Genomic DNA, 11,894 nt, shown 5'->3' on the forward strand with positions numbered 1-11,894 from the left:
GTGCCATATGCTAGAATACATGCAAATGTCCATGTGGTGTGTGTGTGTGTGTGTGTGTGTGTGTGTGTGTGTGTGTGTGTGTGTGTGTGTGTGTGTGTGTGCTGGAATAGAAAAAAACATGGTGTTTAGAATCACAGGCAGGGTGGATCAGATACAGAAAACAGCGAAGCGGTTATTACAAATCCTGTATATACTTGTGGGTTTGCCTCACTTTCTAGATTTCGATTCTAAAAATTATTTCATAATAGGAAGTCATAAGATCAGACCCAATAAACTCAAGTTCTCTATTGATTTTCTGCTCTTCAGCACTTGTTGTGTTGTGACTACAGTGCAGTGAAACACCTGCAGAAAACAAGAAGCAAATCCAACTGCCTGGGCAATAAACCCATCGCCCACTCACCACAGAACAGGGTAGGACCATGCATCAGGGGGTGGTATCAGCCCAGTGGATGGTTTCTCTCACTGGAATAAAGAAAAGGAGAGGAGAGGAGAGGAGAGGAGAGGAGAGGAGAGGAGAGGAGAGGAGAGGAGAGGAGAGGAGAGGAGAGGAGAGAAGGCTCCCTCCTCTTTATTTTTTTAACTCTGTCAGGCAGGGTCCTCCTTGCTGAATGAGCTACACGGATCCCACTATGCAGTAATGCTTGATTGCCCTCTCTCCCTTCTCTGTTCTCGCTTATTTTGCTCACAGACCAAAATTAAGTATAGGTGCCCCTGTGTGTGCTGGTGTCCTGTATGTGCTGGTGATCTGTATGTGCTGGTGACCTGTGTGTGCTGGTGCCCTGTGTGTGCTGGTGGCCTGTGTGTGCTGGTGACCTGTGTGTGCTGGTGTCCTGTATGTGCTGGTGACCTGTGTGTGCTGGTGTCCTGTGTGTGCTGGTGCCCTGTGTGTGCTGGTACCCTGTATGTCCTGTATGTGCTGATGCCCTGTATGTGCTGGTGGCCTGTGTGTGCTGGTGGCCTGTGTGTGCTGGTGGCCTGTATGTGCTGGTGATCTGTATGTGCTGGTGACCTGTGTGTGCTGGTGACCTGTGTGTGCTGGTGCCCTGTGTGTGCTGGTGTCCTGTGTGTGCTGGTGTCCTGTATGTGCTGGTGTCCTGCATGTGCTGGTGCCCTGTGTGTGCTGGTGCCCTGCGTGTGCTGGTGTCCTGTGTGTGCTGGTGTCCTGTGTGTGCTGGTGTCCTGTGTGTGCTGGTGGCCTGTGTGTGCTGGTGCCCTGTGTGTGTGGGTGCCCTGTATAAGCACGCATCTGTGGAGGCCAGAGCTCGACTTCAAGTACACTCCTCTACTACTCTCTCCCTCATTTTGATTTTGAGTCTTTAAATTAAATTTATTCTTTGACAACTTCATACATGCATATAACACAATCTAGTTACTCTCCCTGAACCTTCTTTCATCTTCTTCCTAATCCTGTCAACACCTCCCTATTGCTGTATGTCTCCCTTCCTCTCTTCCTCTATCCCTCCCCTGTTTTTCATTTTATTTTGCTTTGTGATCTGCTGAATATAAGCAGGGACATTCACATGGGTGTGGAGCTATTTGCTGAAGCCTGAGGGACTCACCAGATGACGACAGTGACTCCCACGCTCAACACCCACCAATAACCAATAGTTCCTCAGAGAGAGGGATGACCCCCTCCGTCTACCTCTCCTTTTTGAGACAAGGTCTTACTGACTCTAGAACTTGGCATTCCAGCTAGACTAGCTGATCATGGAGTCCTCGAGGTCCTCAAGTTCTTACTCCGCCCACCCCCAGTGATGGACTCACAGCCCCACACCTCAAGTCCAGCTCTCATGTGAGTGGGGCCCAAGCTCAAGTCCTCGTGTTTGCACAGCAATGGTTTTACCCACTGAACTATCGCCCCTGAGTCCGTTTATTGTTGTTGAGAGAGGTAGAGTCAACAGAATCAGGAGTTCAAAGTCAGCCTCAGCTACACATAGAGTTCCCATTTCCAGAGTTCTGGGCTACATGAGACCCTGCCTCTAAAACAACAAAGCACTGTTTTATTAAAGCTCAAAGTATGTTCACGAAAATATACAAATTTCAGACAGACACTTCAATACAGCTTCTCACAACAATCACATCCACGGGAGCTCTGCTGAGATCAACAAGAGTTAACATCGCCAGCCTCCAAACCCACTCAGCCAGCCTTCCCACTTGGTAACCATTATCTTGACCACACCATAGGTTAGCTTTGTGTTCCTAGACTTAGTCTAGGCATTCAGGGTATGTACTTTCTTGTGTCTGGCTTGCTGGTTTTCACTGCACTTCGCAACCCCTCATTAACCCACTCTTTCCAGTGGACATTGCATTTGAGCACCTGAGGCTTCTCCCATTTAGCTCTATGGCTGTAACATTGCCCTGGACAGTCCCATGTGTGCCTTTCATATCTGGGTATTTCTGCTAACCATACACTGGAGCAGAGTGCCTGAGAATAGGGCATGCATCTTTCTAACGTCAGGTAAGGTTATTTTCCGAAGTGGATGTATCAAACGTAACCCCACAAACAATGGAACGTCGGCCGTTTCCACATTTTTTCTTCAGCACTGAAAATGTTTCTGTTTCAAGCCGCCTCGCAGATCTCACTGTGGTTTACGTGTGTCCCCTATTCCCAATGATTTTGAGCATAATTGTTGTAGCATATTGGCCATTTAAATGCTGTTCCAGTGGCTTGCTTCATTTTGTGTGGTGTTTTTCTCTTATTTACTTCTAGATGGCTAAGCGTACACTGTACTGGACTCCATCAACCGCACGCATTGACAGTCTGTCCGCACACTGAATGTCTCTGCACACCGTCTTGTCATCGTCCTTTACTCTCTCAGGGGATCATCCGAGAAGCTCTGAAGTTAGCATTGTCCAGCTGGCCCAGTGCTTTCTTTCCAGTTTAATTTCAGTCCATAAGGATCATTTCCCTATTGCCTCCCAGAAACTTTATCATTAGATCCTTTGTGTTTAGAGATGAAACTCAGCTGACATTAGTGTGTGTGTGTTGGGGGGGCTAGGGCAAAGGTCATCATTCATTTTCCATGGGTGGACATGAGCTGTCATTGGTTAATGAGAAGACCTCCTCTCCATGACTGTGTGGTGCTTTGTTATGAAGTACTTGTACACATATCCATACACACTCATACACATGCATGCACATGTATGCATGCACACATGTAAACACACACACACACACACACACACACACACACACACACACACACACCCTGTAGGTAGCTCTTTCCAGTCTAGCTTCCCATCTGTGTACTAGTACTGTACTTCTGGCTTATGTACTAATACTATCAATCACCAGAGCTTTATACAATCCGGACATCTGAAAATGGCTATTGTAGGAGTTCTCAGTCCTTTTCATTTCATTTCATGTAACTTTTAGGATGGTGTATCTCTGCATTCTGGAATTTTCTACAGTGTTATTTAAACTTACTGATTCATTTGGGAAGAACTGACATCTTTATACTTTGCATCATCTGGGCCCTGTGTTTGCCTAGGCCTCTTCGATTTGCCCCTGCAATGCCATGTGATTTGCCTAGTAACTTTCTATTACATTTATTTCTAAGTATTTGACCTTAGAGATACTGTAACAGGTACATGTGAACTTTCCCCCTGTTTTGTTGATGCCAAATAAAACATAACTGACCTCATTAGTCTCGTGCAGTGGCCTTGCTAAGTTTGAATGTTTACTCTAAACATTTCCTTCTAGAGTTTCTCTAGTTCACATTTATGCAGCTACTTTATTAGTGAAATTGACAACTCTGTTTTCCTCCTGACTCTGGACATTTCGAGATGACCTGATTGTATATGGCAGGACCTTCAACACCATGCAGACCAGAACTGCTCTCAGCAAATCCTTCACAGCTCCGGGAAAAGAAGAATACTCTTCCGCTAAGAAGATTACATGCTCCATGCTGAGAGAGCAAGGAAGTCCTTGTCAACACTTGGTTTTCTGTTGGTTTTCAGTCATCAATGTATATTAAATCTCATTGTATGCACTGTCACATGTGGTAATGCAATTATGCGACTTTTCCCTCTATTTCATTATTGTGGCAACTTGAAGCTGGCCTTCAGTTCTTAAAACCTGGTTTATGTCTGCTTATGTGTTAATCCTTCTATGTAGCCATTGATGTGGTAGTTTGAACCTGGTTTTAATCGCTTAAAATCTGATCTGTTTCAGTTTAATTGTTAATCCTTCAATGTGGCAATCCAGAGGTCTCAACACAAGTCTGGGGTTCTGTGAGCACCTCGCCCATTTGTCATATGCAGAGTTCTGGTGTTTGTTCTCCAAACCGGATGACATTCTGAGCTAACTGTCTATTATAGATACTGTTCCAGTGAGCTTCCTGTCCCCTTTACCATGCCACTGGGGTTGGTCTCCTTACTAAAGAATCCTGAATGTGAGATTTGTCTGACTCTAGGAAGTCTCCACTTTCTCCAACCAATAGTTCACAAAGGCACCTTACACATGCAGCATTCTTACACATAAAGCCAAGAAGACTCTAGATAACACTGTGCCCAGGACTAAAGGGCCAGAATCAGGACAAGGATCAGTCATCAGGATAAACGGGCAAAAACTTAGGTCAGTATTATTCAAGGTTAAAAAAACAAAACCCACGCAAGCATAGGATGTCCCTCCCTCCGTTCCTCCCTTCTTCCCTTCCTTCCTTCCATCATGAGATTACAAAAATCTCGTTGCAATCCCCTAAACAAAGAAAATTTATTCTTTGAATGATTCAGATGTCGAATCTGGTTTTGGTGTTTCCAACAAGGCCATTTTCTCAACTGCAGCCACTGATTTAGTTCTTAGATAGCTGCCTGGACATAAACAATGTAAGCTAGTGTTTATGAATAATTTAAAAGGCAAATCCAGTCTGGTTAGCAGCAATCAACTCTTCATCAGCCTCCTGATAACAGTCCCTCTGTTCTCCTGCCCTTCCCAGGCCTGGGAGAGGTCACCTGCATCTGGAACGTGATCTCAGCAAATGACAAAACTAGGAAACTCTCAGGTTCCAAGTGAAGGCAATTTGTGAAGGCAAAATGCCATGGTTTGGCTGGCATTGCATTCCAAGGATTTTACATTAGATCCTTAGGAGTAGGGTGGGGGCATGACTCTGCTAGATAAGTGTTTCCCAAGCAATCACGAGGACCTAAGTTTACATCCCTACCACCTAAATAAAAGCCAGGTGCTGTGACACACACCTGTAATCTCAGCACTGAGGAAGCAAAGCCAAGAGGGTCCCTGCAGCTTGTTGGCCAACTAAACAAATGAAATCAGGAAGCTTTGGACTCAGGAAGAGACCTGGTCTCAAAGCTTGAGGTGGAAAGCAACAGAGGAAGGCACTTAACATTAACATTTGGCTTCCATATACATGAACTCAAACATGTGCTTGCTCTCTCTCTCTCTCTCTCTCTCTCTCTCTCTCTCTCTCTCTCTCTCTTGGAAGAAGGGGAAAAGGAAGGAAGGAAAGAAGGAAGAAATGAAAAGGAAAATAAAAGTGAGGAGTGGAGAGGAGAGGAAATTGGAGGGAAGAGGGAGGAGGAAGGAAGGGGAGGGGGAGGGAAGGGAGGATGGGAAGGAAGAGAAGAGGAAAGAGGGGAGGGAGGGGAGAGGAGAGGAAGGAAGGAAGGAAGAGAAGGAAGAGAAGAGAAGAGAAGAGAAGAGAAGAGAAGAGAAGAGAAGAGAAGAGAAGAGAAGAGAAGAGATCCTTGAGGGTGTGGGTGTCTCGTATCCTCATGTTAGGTTGGGTTTTGTTTACAGAAAGACCAAAGAAGCAAGAAGTTTAGGATGCAGGCTGACATGTACACCATGCCAGTGAATATCATCCACATGCAAAAGGGTGGTGGGTCTGCACTGCCTCATAAAAAAGACGTGGCTCTGAATCCTCAAGTAAGCAGGGAGGTGTGTATTGGTCAGGGGCTTCTGGAGAAACAGAAATGATAGAAGGAACACACATACACAGAGAGAGAGACAGAGACACAGAGACAGAGAGAGTCAGAGACAGTCAGAGACAGACAGAGACACAGAAACACAGAGACAGAGAGAGACAGAGACAGACACAGAGAGACAGAGAGGCAGACAGAGAGACACAAAGAGAGGCATAGAAAGAGACCTGGTAGAATGAACACACAGAGAGAGACAGAGACAGAGACAGAGAGACAGAGACACACAGAGAGAGACAGAGAGAGAGAAGATGGAGAGTTATTAAATCAGCTTGAGCAATATAGTTGAAATAGTCAAACAACAGATGTCTCACACCAGGGAGAGGCTAAAGTCAGTTCACAAGACTGGGTGCCTCAGCAGTTCAATATCTCTCTGGGGTCTGGAGGGGTCCTAGGCAGCTGCTTGTTCTCAGTCCACGTTGGAAGTCTGAAACTGCTGTTCTGATAACAGTGGTGGAATCACCATCACCACCACCGCCACCGCCGCCACCACCACCACCACCACCACCAGCAGCACCATCATCATCATCTTAGCAGCAGCAACAGGGCAAATGAACTTAGTGGTGAGGGGGAGGCCAAGACAACAATGTCTTCCTTCCTCTGTGTCCTCTTTTCTTTTTAAATCCGGCCACTACCAAAAGATGTTGCCTCCACTTAGGATTGGTATTCTCACATCAGTTAAGATAAGTCAGAACAAATCCTCACAAAGCTCCCACAGAGCAACCTGACGTGGACAATTTCCCCATCAAGGCTCTCTGATCAGGTGACACTACGTTGTGGCATTTCGACATTTAAAACCAGCCATCACAGTGGGAACAATTCCTGGCCTGCTTGTCACAAGAATATTATCTGCCTCCGTGGATTGGAGATGATAGCACAGAAGTGGTTGGTACAAGGGAGGTGCCCAGCTCTCACTGAAGAGGGGCATCATGGTTAGGGTTTCTATTGCTGTGACTATACAACGTGATATAAAAAAAGCATCTGGATGAAAAGGAGGTTTGTTTCAGCTTAAACTCTCAGGTCACAGTCTGTCACTAAGAGATAGGAACTCAAGGCAGAAACCTGGATGCAGGAGCTGATGTGGAGGCCATGGAGGAGTACTACTTACTGGCTTGCTCGGCCTGCTTTCTTATAGATCCCTGGATCAACAGTCCAGGAGTGGCAGCCCCCACAGTAAGCTAGGACCTCAGATATTAACCATTAACCATTGATCAGGATAATGTCAGACTTGTCTACAGGCCAATCTTATAGAGTTGTTTTCTCAATTGGGATTCCCTCTTTCCAAATGGCTCTACCTCATAACGAGTTGATATAAAGCTGACCAGGAAAAGGGAGATCTCGAGCCTCACCAGTTTGACAGCAACTCTGGAAAAGGTGGTCATCATCCAGGCTGCCAAAGGGTATCCGGGAAATCCAGTCAAGAGGACAGAGTTTCCCCAGAGCCAGGCAGTTAGTAGGAGCAGATTCTGCATGTGATGAGAACAGCGCCTCAGATCCAGGGGGAGCAGACAGCAGAACCAAGGCCTGAAGTCCTTGGTAGATGCAAGCAGAATATGAGAGAAGTCACCGAGTCTAGGGTTAAGAGGTGCTGAGTGAGAAGTCCTTGGGAGCCAGTGTGTCAGTACTAACTCAGGCCTCTGGTCAGAAGAAGGTCAGTGTCACCTGGGTCCCAGGTCCAGAAGAGCAAAGGCTGTGGGTGGAAGGGGAGGGGTCTCAGAGCTATGTCTGCCAACCCTGACTATAAGCTCTGGAAAGAGATTCTGGAATTCGAGTTTGGATGCTCACATGTTCCTGTGGCAGGCTGGGCCCTGCTTAGGTAGACTTTTTAAAATTCAGAGTGGGTCTTCATCATTGCATTTAATAATACTGTCGTTTTATTCTGCTTCCTCCCCACTCCCTTCCCTGTCCTCCCACCCCTGCTAGTCCTCTTCCTCTCCTCTGTAGTCCCCTGTGATAATTAATCTTGGGTCTCAATTTGACTATATCTGGAACCAACTATAAGACATGTTTCTGGGAGGGTAAAGATTAACTGAGTGGGAAAGACCCTCCCTCAGTGTAACTGGCATCTTCTGAGAGGAAAGCTGTGAGTTTTTGCCTGCCTGCTTTCACCTCTTGTTAGAGAGTGCAGCTACACTATCCCTGCCACTGCTGCTGCCAGAACCCAATTTCTTGAGTCTTCCAACTTGATTTAAAGACTAGTGCGCCCCTGGGACGGCTCAGGCATCCAGCCTAGGGGACAGAACACAGGATTTCTGTGGTATACACACAGCCATTATTGGACTGCTGAATCCATATCTTGTAAGGCAATTTATCCAATTTACACACACACACACACACACACACACACACACACACACACACACATCTCTATCCTCAGTTCTGTTTCTCTAGAGAGCCCTGACTAATACACTCCCATTTAACTTTCTGTGATATGGATTCTACTCCATCATTTATTCCCCCTTTTCTCCCCTCTCATATCCCCTTTCTAGCTTTATGACCCAATCCACCACCCATGTATGTGCACATAAAACTAGAATATAAGCTCTACTTATGAAATGAAAATATGATGTTTGTATTTCTGAGCCTAGATTACTTCACTTGCTCTGCACTTCTATCCATCTCCCTACTGTTATGACTTCATGTTTACTTGTGACTGAATAAAATTCCACCACGTATACTTTCCATGCCTTCTTCATCCGATCATCTGTTGACAGATGTCGAGGCTGGTTTCTGTTATTATGATAACCAAAAATAGCAATAATCGTGAGTGAGCAAGTGACTCTTGGTAGGAAGGTCTTAGAGTCTCTGAACTTCTTGCTTGTTGGCCTGAGAGTTTCATTGACTTTGTTTGAATACTGAACTTAGACCTGTTGAGGGGAAATGTACTGAGTGCCTACCACTATCTGATGGGGGAAACACAGAATGCATGTGAAGACAGACAAAGCATGTGCTACAAGGGTGGGACATATTTTAGGAGGTGGGGATGAGAAGACTTCCATGGGGATGGAGAAGAATTGGGATCACAGACAGCAACACACGAGATTACACAGCAGCTCACAAACGAACAAAGAATGTTTTATGTGAGGGAGAAAAGAGAGAAGGATTAAGCAAGTTGGATGAGAATGGAGAAGTGGGTAAGTGAGGTCTGGCCCACTTCAGGGGTTGTGATATATCTTGGCCTCCGTCAGCTGGTCTGTGGGATATGGCAAATTCATTGTGTAGGCCATGCCCATGACCATTCAAGGTCTCACCCCAGGTCTAGTGGGCTGAGACCCACCTTGGGGCTTGTTGGAATGCAGGTTCTCCAACCTCATCTGAACTCACATCCCTCAATCTGCATTTTAAGGACTCATGAGTACTGACTGGTGTGAACAGGCCTGTTTTGTCAAGTCCTCTGTGGCTGCTCTTGGAAATTGGATGGGAGAGCTGCTTTGGAGACACACAGAGCCTGAATCGGGAGAACTATAGATAGATCCACTCAGAGTATTAAAAGCATGCTACACTCTGCTCCCAAATTCCCCTCCACTCCTGCCTTCCCACAACGTCATCTCTTCAACTGGAATTTGATATCTCTTGAGCTCAGAACATTGTACCAACAGACTCCAGCACTCCCTTTCATGGTTGTCTTTCTCCCCAGACCCCTGCTACTGCAGCTCAATCTCCTACCCCTTCTCCTTCTGACTATGACAGCCAGCCACATTCTAATTGAATGCCACAGCCAGAGAAGTCCATCACAGCCTAGTCCTCAAGCACCACTGATCATGACCCCTGACAGCTCCCAAGCTTTCCTTCAAGGTCATATTCACACCTCTCTCCTAGCACACAGAACTTCTGAGAGCTGCAGCCCATCCTTCTGTGACAGCCACGTGTGTGTCCCACGGTGTCGGAGTCCATTCTCCCTTCCATCCCAGAACTTCCTAAGGCTACAAGCAGGTCCCCTACTCTTCCCTGGCACCAGCTCTCCAGAACTGTGACCATCTTTCTTCCTCTTTTCCAAGTCTCCAATTACATAGCCTCCAATGTAACCTGGGAATAGCTTCTCACATGTAAAGACAGCATTTGTTGTTTTCTGGCTATCAAATGAGTATACTACCAACATTAGGAAGACATTGAAAGTAATAAAGAACTAAGCAAAGCTCCCCCGAAAGCCCCTCCTCCAGAGATAATCCTTGGTGAGTAGATGTCGCTATTGCTGCTTCTCAGAGACAAAAGCTGAACACCTGTGTACCCCCAAGTACAGCTGGCTACTTCAGACTAGAGCTAGGGAAAGCCAGATGAGTAATAGTTTTCCAAGTTGGAAAAAAAATAAGAACAATAAAGTGTTGCTGTAAATGGTATTTGGGGGTTTCTCTCTCACTATAGGTCATTTAGTTTCCAAATAAAAGACACAAAACCTTTATATTTATAGTAAGCCTTAAAGCATTTGAGCTGGGCTGATATCAACCCTCTATGCTAGTTTGTCTACTTCCCTATCAGTAACCCCAAGATATCACTTGCCACAGCCCTCCTGGGCTGCTCCTACTCCAACAGGCGGGCCCCCAGGGATGTGCTCAAAATCCACCTCCCCCATGGCACCTTCCTCCTCCTCCCTCTCCTTGTGGTCTCACCTCAGACCTCAAGCCCAGGAACAGAAGCCCAGCCTACCTCTCTACTGCCCAGCTATAGGCTCTGTGTATACATCTTTATTAGACAATAGTTTTAAATCAAGGAGCAAGGTTTGCACAAAACAATAGCAACAAAAACATGGCATATGTGAGAATTCAGTCCAGCTAGATCTTGGGATACAGAATTTAGCATTACAATATATAACGGGAGACGAAACCTCAACAGTAAAGAACATGTCTAGACATGCATTCCAGAAAATTCTATGACAGTTGGCATGGATGACAGGATAGGGAGATCTGAAGAAATAACTTATGGCACAGGAGCCCACAGGATGGTCCAGGATGGAGATAAATGAAGTTTGAGAGGACAGTCTAGGAAACAGCTGTGAGAGTTTAGCAGAGGCTGGGAAGTGCCAACCTAAGGACAGCACAGGCTACTGGAACTTGGAGCAGAGCTAGCAGGGTCTGCCTTTCTAACCCCCCAGTGGAGTGGGGTGGCATGTTTAGTCCTTTGAAGGAACTTCAACTGGTAGGGGGCACTTTAAAGTGATCTTAAAACACTAAATATACCATTTACCAGGAGAAACTGTGCCATCTCTGCCTTCGTGCTGCGAATCTGTGGTTTGAGTCCCCTGTTTCCCTCAAATGAGACCTAACAGACTTGCGATTTTTTTTTTAATTCTAAATTGGCTTCTTTTCTTTAGGAAAATGGCCCTCGAGTCAATTAATTTCTTTCATGGAGAGGCAGTTAGACATCTGATTGGAGGAACAGTGAAGGAGGAGATAGTTGCTCCCTGTATTCCACTACTATAATCCAATTAAACCAGCATCTATCAAGCAAGTGCAGTTGGGGCACAGAGCTATAGGCCCCAAGTATGAGAAACCCCTCAGTGCCACACCAGCAGGGAGCCGGGAGGGAGCCAAGAAGCTGTTGTGCAGCCTTGGTTCCCAGAAGGCTGAGTTCTGGGAAAGGGGTGCTGAGGGAGATGTCTGGGAGGAATTGGCACTTAAGAGAGACTAGGACTTGGGCCATGATCTAGGGAAGGAACTTCCAACCAAAGAGAAGAGAGAGCTTGGCCAAAAACCAGGAGTGTGGCCAGGTATGGGGACTCACGCGTGACTCAGACTTGGAGGGCTGAGACAGGAGACTGCCCTGAGTTTAGGGTCAGCATGGACTACAAAACCTTGTCTCAGAAAGTGAAATAAATCCAAATGAACAAAAAGAGCTGAGAGTGTGAAGGTGTGATGGAAAAAACGGCATGCTCAGGAAAATGTGTGTAATTGGTGTGTAGGGTGCCTTTCACATCACACAAACTTGTTTGTGAAAACGTTTATCACCAGCCACATTTTTTT

This window comes from Rattus norvegicus, chromosome 10 (genome assembly GCF_021556685.1).
Source record: "Rattus norvegicus strain SHRSP/BbbUtx chromosome 10, alternate assembly SHRSP_T2T, whole genome shotgun sequence".
Lineage (NCBI taxonomy): Eukaryota > Metazoa > Chordata > Mammalia > Rodentia > Muridae > Rattus > Rattus norvegicus.